At 34.2% G+C, this 13,690-nt stretch overlaps 1 protein-coding gene across 6 annotated transcripts in view; it reads left to right on the top strand.

The window, feature by feature from the left end:
- MTUS2 (microtubule associated scaffold protein 2) overlaps positions 1-13,690 on the top strand; it is a 763,366-nt gene that overhangs the window by 105,194 nt on the left and 644,482 nt on the right. For all 6 annotated transcript variants that reach the window (XM_074303560.1, XM_074303559.1, XM_074303561.1 and 3 more), the window contains one exon: positions 5,895-5,972. The gene's annotated coding sequence lies outside the window, so the exon portion shown is untranslated. The remainder of the gene's footprint in view (positions 1-5,894; positions 5,973-13,690) is intronic.

The raw sequence follows: 13,690 nt of genomic DNA, 5'->3' as shown, positions 1-13,690 counted from the left end.
CATCACATCTGCGTATTTGCATTTTGCAATCAATTATTCTCTCCTTTTGTTTCTTTGTAAAACTTGTCACCCTGGATTCATATTTTTCTGTGTGCCAGTTATTTCTGTAACTATGACAGTTCTGCTTTCGCAATTCTTATTTTCTTTTTAAGATATTCAAAAACATCTTGTTATGGTCATGTGATCTCTTGGAAGTCCATAGGGTTCTCTGTCTCACAAGGGGCTAACTCATGTTCTTTTGTCTTGCTATATTTATCATAGATGTGTGGACTCCTACAGCTGAATGGAGGCCATATTCCATTCTGTTATTAGTGTCTTCTCTGTTGGTTTATCTGCTTCTACTCAGTGTCTTTGAGTTTTCTTCCTCCTGAGATCTTTTTATTCATTTTCCTGTACTACTCTCTTTCTGACTCCTTCCTCTTTGATTGTCTGGGATCTGGACCACAAAGCTGTCTCATTTTTTCCCATTTAGACAGTTCATGATGTTTCATTGGAATTAGTTTCTGTCCCAAGTGATCTCTGAGAAAACTGGCTATATCTGGATGCTGATACCCTGTCCTTCAGCAGGCTCTGGTGTCCTGTCCCTCTTCCCTCTGTTTTTCATTTTTTTAGATGAGTAGCTACTATTATATTATTGGTCACAGGACCCTGGTATATAGGAATGGAATGTCATTGTAAGCTCTCTGAAATGAAAACCTATTCTGTTTTTCTTTGTATTCCTGATGCCCAGAACAATATTAACATGTAATAAGTGTATAATAAAGGCTTATTGATTAGAAGAAATATTATTAACATTTATTTGTTGGCATAAAAAATTCATGGAGAATTTTGAAGCCATATTCAGAATTCTCATTACAGATAATAATTCCCTTAGGAAAAGATTAGATTTCCAACAACCTTATCATTGTGAAACATAGCTAGGAATATATGTGAGCAAAAAAGGTCTGTAAACTGAGACAAAATAGGAGAGTCTTGAAGCTGTCCACAGGTCCAGAATCTATTAACATAGGTTTGCATGAGAGTTTCTGGGTATGTGTGTTTAAAAGCATCATATAGGAAAGTATTCTGCATACTTTGACAATAAAAGTTGACAGAAGTAGAAGAATTATGAAAAACAGACAAAAGGGCAACAAAAATTTAGCAGTCTAGGGTCATTTAGAATAAGGGAAGAAATCTCTGTTTAATTCAAAATGCCATAATTATAATATACATTGCTGTAATGTTGAAGCTGTAGAGGGGGATTTTTTTTTTATTATTATATATATATATATTTTATAATATTATCCCTTGTATTCATTTTTCCAATTTACCCCCCCTCCCTCTATTCCCTCCCCCCGACGACAGGCAATACCATACATTTTACATGTGTTACAATATAGTCTAGGTACAATACATGTGTGCGAATATCATTTTCTTGTTGCACAATAAACATTGGAATCCGAAGGTACATGCAACCTGGGCAGACAGATATTAGTGCTAACAATTTTCATTCCCCTCCCAGTGTTTCTTCTCTGGGTGCAGCTACCTCTGTCCATCATTGATCAACTGGAAGTGAGTTGGATCTTCTTTATGTTGAAGATTTCCACTTCCATCAGAATACATCCTCATACAGTATTGTTGTTGAAGTGTACAGTGATCTTCTGGTTCTGCTCATTTCACTCAGCATCAGTTGATTTAAGTCTCTCCAGGCCTCTCTATATTCCTCCTGCTGGTCATTTCTTACCGAGCAATAATATTCCATAACCTTCATATACCACAATTTACCCAACCATTCTCCAACTGATGGACATCCATTCATCCTCCAGTTTCTAGCTACAACAAAAAGAGCTGCCACAAACATTTTGGCACATATATGTCTCTTTCCGCTCTTTAGTATTTCTTTGGGATATAATCCCAGTAGTAGCGCTGCTGGGTCAAAGGGTATGCACAGTTTGATAACTTTTTGGGCATAATTCCAGATTGCTCTCCAGAATGGCTGGATTCTTTCACAACTCCACCAGCAATGTATTAGTGTCCCAGTTTCCCCACATCCCCTCCAACATTTGTCATTATTTGTTCCTGTCATCTTAGCCAATCTGACAGGTGTGTAGTGGTATCTCAGAGTGGTCTTAATTTGCATTTCTCTGATCAGTAGTGATTTGGAACACTCTTTCATGTGAGTGGATATAGTTTCAATTTCTTCCTCTGAGAATTGTCTGTTCATATCCTTTGACCATTTATCAATTGGAGAATGGTTCGGTTTCTTATAAATTAGGGTCAGTTCTCTATATATTTTGGAAATGAGACCTTTGTCAGAACCTTTGTTTTTAAAAATATTTTCCCAATTTGTTACTTCCCTTCTAATCTTGTTTGCATTAGTATTATTTGTACAGAAACTTTTTAGTTTGATGTAATCAAAATCTTCTATTTTGTGATCAATAATGATCTCTAGTTCTCCTCTGGTCATAAATTCCTTCCTCCTCCACAAGTCTGAGAGGTAGATTATCCTCTGTTCCTCTAATCTATTTATTATCTCAGAGGGGGATTTTTGTTCAAGTATGAGTTGGACTAGATGGCTTTTAGAATTGTTTTCAACTTTTAGAATTAAAAAGGGTTAAATTATGTTCAGTGTATTTTGTATAAGAAGAAAAAACTTTCTATAGCAGTATTGTTTTAATAAAATATTTAAAGGAAGTACACTTTAATTATCTAGAAAATTGACTTATGTGAACTAATTCATTGACCCCCCCTCAAATAATAGCAAAATGAAGTAGTATTTTATATTATAAAAGTTGGGTTAATTATTAAAATAGTAATAGAGTTGCCAGAGGAGCTTGTTTTGTTCAGGGTAACTCCAGATCTCTGGCAGAAGACTCACCTGACAGGTCTAATTCTTTGCCAATTATTGTTTATAATCTCATAAGAAATCTAAGCAAAATTGAGATAAAACTTCATAGTTTTTCCCCTTAAAATTGTTGTAGATTTTGTGTTTCATGGCTAAAATTATCCTTAGACTATAAAATGAATGGACTAGATTAAATGATCTCCAAGTTATCTTTTAGCATTAACATTCTGTGATTTGAAAAATGGAATATAATAAACTAAAAATTAATTCTCTAATTTAGAATGCTTTTTTAAAAAAAATTGGATTCACCTTTTGCCTCCTTTTGTTAACCTGTTTTTGCCTTCAGTATCTCAGGTAAAAATCTGATATTCAAAATATGTAATAAAATCAAGAGAAATTTACCATTAGATAAGTAATGAAAAGATATGAACAATTTTCAGAAGAATTGCAAAATGTAATCAACTATATGAAAGATTCCTCCAAATCATTGAAAATATTAGAAATGCAAATTAGATCTATTGTGCTGCACAGCCAGCAAAGTGGCAGAATTGACAAAAGATAAAAATAGTCAATATTTGACAATGAGGCCATGAGAAGACAAGCACAGAATAGCTGAAAACTTGTCCAGCCATGCTGGAAAAATGATTTAGGATTATGAGAACAAAGGGGTGAAACTCTTCATACTTAATAGTAATTGCTAGTAATAATATATTGCTAATGATAATACCCTCATTGGAGGTCCAAGATTCAAGGTTCTCATATACATCAAAATAGTAGTGGTAAATACTACTTGTTTTATGGTAGTAAGAAATTGGTACCAAAGTTGGTAGCCATAGATTTGGGCAATAACTGAATAAATCATTAATATAATAGATTTTTAATGTGTCCTAAGGAATGCCAAATATGAGGGATGTGGAGAAACATAGGAAGTCTAGGAAGTCTTGTAGGACTTGATATAAAGGAAGCAAAACCAAGAGAACAATATACAGACTGTCTGTGATAATGTAAAAAAATCCCCACTAAAATATAGTAGAATTGTAATTATGTCCAGTCTTGACCCCATGGAAGAGATAAAGAAAAGAAAGGTGAGTGACTATAGATGTATAAGAGCATATCTATTTTTTGATATGGTTAGTTCCGCTTTACTGTTTTTCTTTAATAAAAGGGAGGGCTCATTGCATGGAATTGGTGATATGTTCTCAAATGTGGCATAAAAACAAAAGAAACAAAATTAACTATGAAATGAATAACTTATTATTGAATATCAAATAAAAATCAAATTACACTCATTAACATGGTAATGATTCCTATCCAATATTTTTTACAATATAGTATTTGGTTTAATGTAGTGTCTAGCATATTTATAAATTTAAGTAGATTATGGGAATGGATAAATAACCCAAAGAAAGGGGATACAAAAAGGTTTACCTTTCAAATAGATGCTTTTTCATGTGGAAAACCAGTTTGTACCAAGACTTAGATTTAATGTTTCTTCTGGTAGAAGGAATAATATATTTAAAATACACTCTAACCCTTTGGAAAGAGGCAGGTTTTTGGCACATAAGTTAATTTTAAGAATGTCTATCTTTTTCCTATTCATTTTGAATTTTAATAGCCTTGCTACTTCTATTATTGAGGGAAGCTATGTTTGGTATTGAATGTAGAGAGAGAAGTGCTCATGTTCTCCAGAGTTCTCTGAACATTTGGAACATTCAGCAAAGAGATCCTTTGAGTTTTAGACAGATGTCATCCACTCCCAAGAATATTTGCTGTTCACAAATTTCTTCCCTACTCAAACCCTCATAATATGTTCTGAAAAAAATCCTATCATGGAAGCACACAATCAGGGAAATTCCCCTCCCCCAATTTTTTCTTCTTTTTTATAACTTTCTTTTCATTTCACAAGGATTCTCTATTCACTCTTTGTTTTCCTTCTTTCTGACTTGAAAACAAAGTGATTCCCTACTCCTTGTTCCTCTCTTCCTATTTATTCATAAGTTGTTGCTGTTCTTCTTAGAGATGAGGAGGTTGAAAAAAAGTTGGGGAAGGGATAAAGATTGAATTATATATAGAGAAATAGAGAAATCTCCAAGAACCCTCCAAAAGGATTTTAGCAATTAGTTTATCTTTTGGGAATTGTGATTTTATGTTGTAAGGGAATGAGATTTCAAGATGACAGTGTTATCTGCTGGTAGAATATCTATAATAATCATTTTCTGGAGAACTGATTACCTAATGCCATAGATTTATGTTTAGAAAGAGACCTGAGAGGGCAGCTAGTCTAACTTCTCATTTGGCAGATGAGGAAATTGAGACATGAAGTGACTTGCCTAAAAGCACACAGGTATTATGTGACTGTGACAGATCTACAAGCCTAGATTTGATCTTTGGATCATGACTTCCAAGTCTGGTGTTCTTTACATAAATTTATTCTTTGGAATTTTGGATGAGAAACAATACCATTTTAGGGGAGAGAGGGCAAGTTCTGAAGCAAGATAATGCAAAAAATGTTTAGTATGGAGTCTAGAGAGTCTAGAGTTTCCTTTGATTTTGATTTCTACACATCCTGTATTGCTTGTATAGTGATCTAAGAAAAGTTAAATGTATTAAAGATGGGGTGTGTGTATGTGTGAGACTACCAATCATCTACAAAGGAATTCTTCCTTCTCTAAACCACAAGGAAGGTTTTAAAAGTTACGTTTTTTGTATGTAGAGTTTCTCCAAGACTTATAAGGACATGTTTTCAGTTCATTAACTACCTGAGAGACCAAAGTACAAAGGAATTTAAATCTGAAGTGTTAATAACTTGTGGAGATTAGTCCAAAATGCAGGCATGCATCTCTAGAATGCTAATATAAGCCATTGGACATATTATTTAGTTTATACAAATTATACATTAATGTGTAACTTTATGGAACATACCTGATTATATAAAGGGAAGTACTCTTCCAGTAACAGTTTCAATTTTTTTTTTAAGTGGGAGAGGTGCTTACATGGAATGAATATTTTTAGGTCCCTAAATTTGCTTTCTTCCTATTAAAATCTTCTATCTTTTATTTTTGTTTTAAAGATTTCCAACAACTGGACAGACTGTCTACTGAGGCAAATTGTCACCAATGGCAATAAAACTTGTCTTCTGGTGCAGTGGGTGAGTTTCTTTGTTTTTGCATTCTATTGATTTTTAATCTGTTTTGATTTTAAGTCCCTAATCACATTTTTCACTGAAGTGCCTATTAGATAGTGGTGGTGTGTATCTCACTGGATGCCATTTAAATAAAACATCTGACATCATGTTTTGTAAACCAAGTGAAAATAAACCTCTGAAAATTAACTCTCCTAAGAAATCACATTTTGATGATACATTTTATTTGTACGAAAACATTGAGATATAAGCCTGAACAAATACTTTTGGCTTATGATTCTAGAACAGGTTTTCTTTGCTGATGTATGAAACCATTTAGTATTTAGTAAGTAAAGGACCTGCCATATAGTAAAAATGAGGGATAACAGATGTGCTGCCCAGATGTTTTTCTGAGGCACCTCCCCCCTTCTCTATTGTCAGTTTATGGGAACACATGGATGCTACTGATATACGAGAAATAAAAATGGTTTTGTTCTGAATATTTGAAGAGTGTGCCTACATACATCCAAACACAGATATATTGAAGATTGAAAAAGAAAAGGGAAACGATTTGGTATAATGAAGGGAGGCTTTCACTAATTCTATCTCTGATGCTTTGTGATATAATGGGAAAAATTGTATTAAGGATTCTGGAATGTATTTTAATCTCTGTGTTATTTGTGGCAGGTAACAATTGTTTTGGGTCTCAGTCTTCCTCAACTATAAAATGTGGGAGTTAAACTAGAATGATTTCAAAGATTCCTTTTTGCTCTAAATTGTGTATGAATCAAAATTAGGCAAGTTATGTAATCTTGGTCAAATCACTTAAGTTTTCTTCATTTATAACAGAATTAGATTAGGCTTCTCTACACAGTCCTCCATCTCCAAAAGTATATTATTTATGGACAACTCTGCTTGTGACTTCATTGGTATAGGAAATTCTAATGAGGAAGTTTCTCTTTCCAACCCAAATTGGTTCCTGTTCCAAGACTGAGAGTGTTAAAGAGTTGTCAGGGGCCACTCAGAAGTTGTGCTGTGTCCAGTGTTATGTACCCAGTATGTCAGAGAGAAAGAGCTTGACCTGAAATCTTTCTGACTCTGGGGCCAGCTCTCTGTCCATGACATCAAAGCTGTCTGTTAGAGTTAAGCATATATGTTAAGCATATACACCGATATTTATAATATTGTGTACTCTGTGACTGTAAGTATGTGTTGTCCAATTTGTGTTTATGTAAATACGGATTTTGTAGAAGTTCATTTTTATGATCGGTTAGAGCTAAGTGGACTGTATAAATTTGAAATAGAATCAATATAAGTAATAGCTAAGTAGTTAGTTTGACTATTTAAGCACTTACTAGGTGCTAAAGTTATATATACCAACAAGCAAGGTATTTTGCCCTCACTATTTTACACCTATCACATTGGCTAAAATGATTGAAGGAGAAGTGATAAATGTTGGAGGGGATGTGGAAAAATTGAGATATAACTCACTTTTGGTGGTACTGCGAACTGATCCAATGATTTTGGAGAGCAATCTAGAAGTATATCTAAAGCATTATTAAACTTTTACCTTTTGACCCAGCAATCATTTCCCAAAATGATTAGGGAAGGAGGAAAATAAATTATTGGTCTAAAATGTTTTAGTAGCTTCTTTTGTGGTAACAAAGAACTAGAAATTGCAAGGATGTCCATTAATTGGGGAAAGGATGAACAAGTTATAGTATATCATCATGTTGGAATACTACTGTGCTGTAAGAAATAATGATTTTGGAAATCATTGATTTTGGAAAAACATGGATAGGCTTCTATAAAATAATGAAGAGCAAAATGAGAAGACCCAAAATAATGTTGTTTGTAGTAACAGAAATAATGTTTTAAGAACAACCTTGAGTGACTAAGTCATTTTGACTATTAAAAGACATTCCATTCTAATGAGGGAAGATGTCACATAAAGAGGATCTGGAAAAGAAGGTATGGTTGCAGCAGAATGGAGATCATGTGGAGACCTGGTTCTTGGCAAAATAAAGTGGAAGTTCACCCATCAGAGCCTAGTATACCAGAGACAAGAGTCCAAGGTTCCAGTTAGTAGGGTGAGGAGAAGATGAGAATAATGGTCAGGTATCATGGTATAGAGATGTCTGGAAAAAAAATAAAAGTGATGGCTATTACGAAAATATAGAATAATGCAGAATGGAATGCATTTCTGGTTGTTTTGTTGAATGTTGACCAGTTCTTTTGTGCCAAACTCAGATCTCCTTTGTTTTTAATTCTCATTTTATTTTTGATTTACAAGATTTTCTTGTTAAAATGGAACTAAATAATCATATTATTTCTTCATGTAGGATATATTGCCCTTATTTATGTGATATAATGGCACTATGCAAAGATAACCTGAGAAGATATAGATAGATGTGCTATAGAAGAAGAGATTTTGATTAGAAAACAGAAAAAAGGGGAAAAAACATACTAATGTTCCAAGCTCTAAATAGAAAGATAGAGGTTAAATTATGCAGATTATCTGCTTTTGTCAGTTAAAAATTTTGCTTTTGTGGATTTACTTGTTGCAGAGACTTTGCCTTATTTGAATAAGCAGCATGAATAGAGTGAAAAAGATAGAAAGTCTAGTCAGCCTTGCCTATGGTTGGCTTTTGTGACCTTGGATAGCTCATAGAATGGTAGGTTGAGAAGACTTCAAATCACTCCTTGAATCTGGAGTCCTGCCTTTAGTTCTCAGCTCCCTTTCTAGCTGGTGACCATTGTTAAGCCATTTTACTTTTCATCATTTGTAAAAATAATACTACTATTACTCAGAACACAGATGTATTAAGAAACTGCTGTATTAAGTTTTAAAACACTAAAAGTGAGTTATCCGTAATAAACATAGTGACAATTAATCTGAAACAATAACTAATACATTTTTTCCTAGTGTTACCAGGATCCTTAGAAGTCCTTTTCCACAAAATCAAGGCTTCTTATCAGTCTTCATTTTCTTATTTCATTTTTGATTTGAGAAATGCTCTTATTAAATAGCACTAAATAATAGTCATGTATTCACATTGGATATTTTTATCTTTGTTTATGTGTGCTCCTGGATGACAAATAGCTGCATAAGCCATAAGGGGAAAACGATTTAGAGTAAGCATAAAGGAGAGTTTTCCAACAATAGAATCAGTGAATCACAGAATTTTAGAATTGGAAGGTAGCCTTGTTGAATATCTTGTCTAATATGGACCCAGATCTTTTCAACAGTAGAAAACAGCAGACAAACAAGTAAAAAAAATTATTAAGTCCTTGCTATGTGTCTAGATAGTCCCTTCCTTCTAATAAGGAAAACAGTAATACATAAGAAGGTGGTAGAAATGAGGGAACATAGTATAAAGATAACTGGGTAGTAGTGGAAGAAGGCCTGGCCCCAGCAAGATAAGATAAAAACAGAAAAAGAATGCTAGCTCTTTTTTATGTATCAGTCTTTTAAAAATAGTTGTCATGTCTCTCCTAAGTCTCCTCTTTTCTGGGCTATCTCATATGGAATCGATTCAAGATTCTTTACCATTCTGGTTGCATTCTTCTGACTTGTTGATATTATTCGTAAAATGTGGCATTTAGACCTGGACACAATTCGAAAGAAACAGTCTGACTAGTGCAGAATCCAAGAAGAATCCATATTTCTGAACACTGTACCTCCTATAAGGCATCCCAAGACCACTTTAAGTTTTTTGTCTGACATATTCTTGGGTTTATATCTACTAAAACCCATAGATCTTTTTTCCCAGATGATTTATTATCTAATTATGCCTTTTTCATTTTGTACTTATGAAATATATATGTATATATTTGAGTGTATGCATGTATGTCCACACACACATATTTAAATCCGAGAGCTTGAGTTTGGTGAAATATTCTGATTTTTGCCACAGAATATTCTTGATTATATAGTTGCCAAAGACTTTATTAAAATGGTGATCATGATTGTGATAATCATATTTTTTGGAATATATAGGTGGAGTTCTGGAATCCTGGTCTTAATGAATTCTCTGTGAATTTTAGCCTAATTCCTCAGTTTGCATTGTTAACTTAATGGTCAGAAGAATTTGGGATTACCCAGTGGGTTTTAATCATCAGAGGGTACCAGCTGTACAAGGCAAGAGAAATCTTGGAAGCAAATTTACTCTGTGTAATGAGGTGTTAGGGAATTGTCAACTAGGATTTGTTTCTAAGAGACATTAGAGATAAAAAAAAGTGAGTGTGTGTTTTTTTTTTCTACTCCCTGAAGAAGACTCTGTAATTTTGAATTGACTGGATGACAAAGAGAACAGAGATAGAGTTTTTTCAGAATATGATTACTTGATGAAAATCTAATGAGCTACATATTTTATCAGCTTGGAAATTATTGACAAGGAAAGATTAGAAGCATTAGTCAGTTTAAGCATATTATTTCAGAAAGAGTAAGACTAATCTACCACATTTACTCCAATTAGTCCAAAAATATTCATGGGAGATAAAGATCAAAAAGCTTTTTTTCCTTTTACTTTGAAAAAAATATTTATTTATTTATTGGCCCCCAATTTTAAGGAAATTGACTACTGGTGATAACACCATCATTAGACTTCACAGAAACAAAAACTTAGATTATATGGTCTCTGTGTTTTTATGTAGTCAGTATTAAAAAAACACAGAAAGAGTATCCATAATTTTTCTTCTGTTTTGCTTAAGAGATATTATGTGACTTTTGACGACTACATTAGGAAATTACAGCTTGATATGAAACAATTGACAAGATGGCTAGGGTTGTTTTTTAAATTTTATTAGGACATCAAGGCATACTCAGAGCACCCTGGGTCAGCTGTAGTATGCTTGAACTATATCATCTCTGGTAATTAAACAGGGAAACTCTCAAGAAGATAAATGGAACATCCTCACGCCTGCTGTTAGCCATCGATAGTAAGCAATTGGGTAACACTTTAACAGTAATTCAGTTAATTAATGTTGAATTATAAATGGTAGGAAAAGGACTTGTGATACTTTCATTATGTCAAAAGGGTTCATCATATCTGTAGTTGTTAATGATAAGTTCCCAAAGGATTAATAGTGATGGGGTTATTCTTTAAAATAGCCATTGCTATTCCTTGCACATTTTTAATAGAATCTGGCTTAAATGCCTCCTTTTAAAAATTCAGTAATGTTATAAATATAGAGCATATGGAAGGAACTCCTCTGTAGCAGAAAAAGCCCTGGGTATAAGAGCATTTTGTAGTTTTTCTTTCCAGTCTTTCTCATTGAGAATTTTACTGTGGATTTGCCCCAAAGCAAAAAGATGTCTTAGCTGACCTTTAAATGTTTCTTCTTGTCCCTAAGGTATGGGATTAAGTGTTATTATATTTCCATGCTATAAGGTTGTTAATAGTACCTTCAAAAGCTAGCTTGGTTGATTGACTTGTTTTAAATGATGCTTTTGTTTGACCAGCTCAAAGGTAGATTCTTTTTTTATGCCAGTATGAAATAAAGGTTCTCTGCAACTTGTTGACTATTGCATAAACATCTCCTCTGGAAATAAATTGTTTTTGGCCTTTTCATATCTTCTCTTCCTTCTTTATCAGGGGCAGCTGGAATTTCTTTTTCTATCTCTTCCAGGACATATTTCCTTCAATAATAAGATTCCAACACATCTGGGGGGAATTCTTGTCCATGTTCTAGTGCAGTGGATAGAGTGCTGAAAAGACTTGAATTCAAATACAACTTCAGGCACTTATGAACTCTGGGCAAACCACTTAACCTTTGCCTCAATTTCCCCATCTATGAAATGGGGATAATAATAGTGCCTACCTTCTAGATTGTTGTGAAGATAAACTGAGATAATATCTGTAATGTACTTTGTGCTTTGCCAACTTTATGTTAAAATTAAATTAAATTTATTATATATAAATATTATATGAATGGTAGTTGACATTATTACCACCAGCACCATCATCATCATCATCCATAGCAAAATACCATCCTCCATCATCATCATTATCATCCCATGATGCTGAGGATATTATTCACTAGATGAATATGACAAAACAATGGGTCTTTGTCTCTGGGAAGAGCTTGATGTCATAAAAAGCACTAGTCAATTTCCCATAAGAAGTCTACCTTCATAGTTCATTATTGTTATTGTTTATTCTGAGTATAGCTCATTGTATATTAAACTTGGAATCCCTTAATGTAGGGATATAGATAAGCTAAAAGTAGTTTTTTTAATCTTAATTACCTGGAGTGAGGATGCGGTGACCCAGGTGAAGGATGGGAGTACACAAAATAAAGTGGCACTCTCTTTTTTCTGCCCTTCTACTCCACAGTGGTGCTCCTATCATGGGAATGTTCTCAGCAGACAGATCAGAGCTGTATCACTTAGCAAATATCAGTCAAGCAGTCAACAGACATTTATGATTTACCTTCTATATGTGCCAGGTGCTAGATGAGAAAAACTGAAACAATTCTTGTCTCCAAGGAGCTTATAAGCTATTGGGGAAACAACACCTGCATATCTAAGTATGTAAAAATAATATCAGACAAAGAGCGGAATTTTAGGAGTGTGGCACTAGAATGTGGAGGGATAAAACAGAATAAGGGACAATAGAAGAGCTACCACCACTGAGGATGCCCTGCCCTTTTGCTGGCCCCATTCTGTAGAGTGCTTGACACCCCGTGGTTCTTGGATGATATGGGAGTCAGTGGATCCTTTCTTTCTGATGAGATGGAGGACCACTAGGCCTTCCCATTCTGCCTCCATTTCAGGGGTTCTTAATCTGGGATCCATGAATTTGTTTTTAAAGATATTTTTATAACATTATTGTAATATAACAATATTGTAATAAAATGCTTTTTTGGGGTAATCATATGTATGTTTTGTGTACTTTAAAAATACTATTCTGGGAAGGGGTACATAGGTATTCCCAGACTGTCAAAGAGCTCTGTAATATACAAAAGTTAAAAACCTCTCAATCCTATCTTCCCAAAGTCTGATATCTGTGTAACCTAAGGACCCCTAGGTCCAGCATCTACCTCAGCAATGCATCCTTCTGGGTCTTTCTATCTGTCTTGTAGCTGATTTTTAAAGATATGTTGTTTTCCCCAGTTAAAGAAGCTCTTTGATTTCTTTTGGGTTTTTTTTTTATGCTTAGCACAGTGCCTGTCACATAGTAGATGCTTAATAAATATTGATTAATTGATATCTTGTCTCCCTCAAATAAAATGGGAGCTACTTAAGGACAGGGACCATCTCATTCTTTTATGTTCATCCCTGTTGTGTAATATTTATTCATTCATTCATTCAGTAAGCCTTCATGTAGTAGGGGGGTAGGGTGACATTTGAGCTGAATTTTGAGAAAAGCTAGGGTTTATAAAAGGACAAGGCAGAAAAGTGAAAGCATCACTATGTGCTCTGAGTATGATGAGAAATGTGATTTTTATGGAGGTGCTCTTTCAGCTACTGAAAAAGAGTGGTGGAGTTGCCTTTGCTCATGATTCAGGCTACTCTGGGCCATCTTGCTGATTCCTTAGGTTACCTGTTTTGGGGGCTCCAGGGATCAGTACTTTCTTTATGTTATTCCTGGTAGTACAATTGATCAGAATTATGGATGTTTTTTTTTTTTTCTCCCACTTAGGTAGCACTATCTGTGTGACACTGAGTAAGTCACTTAACTTCCCTTAGGCCTCAGTTTCCTTATCTGTACAGTTGTAGGTGGGTGGGCTAATAGGTCTTA

Source organism: Sminthopsis crassicaudata, chromosome 3 (genome assembly GCF_048593235.1).
Source record: "Sminthopsis crassicaudata isolate SCR6 chromosome 3, ASM4859323v1, whole genome shotgun sequence".
Classification (NCBI taxonomy): Eukaryota; Metazoa; Chordata; class Mammalia; order Dasyuromorphia; family Dasyuridae; genus Sminthopsis; species Sminthopsis crassicaudata.
The sequence above is the reverse complement of the archived record's forward strand: the minus strand, read 5'-3'. Positions and strand labels throughout refer to the sequence as shown.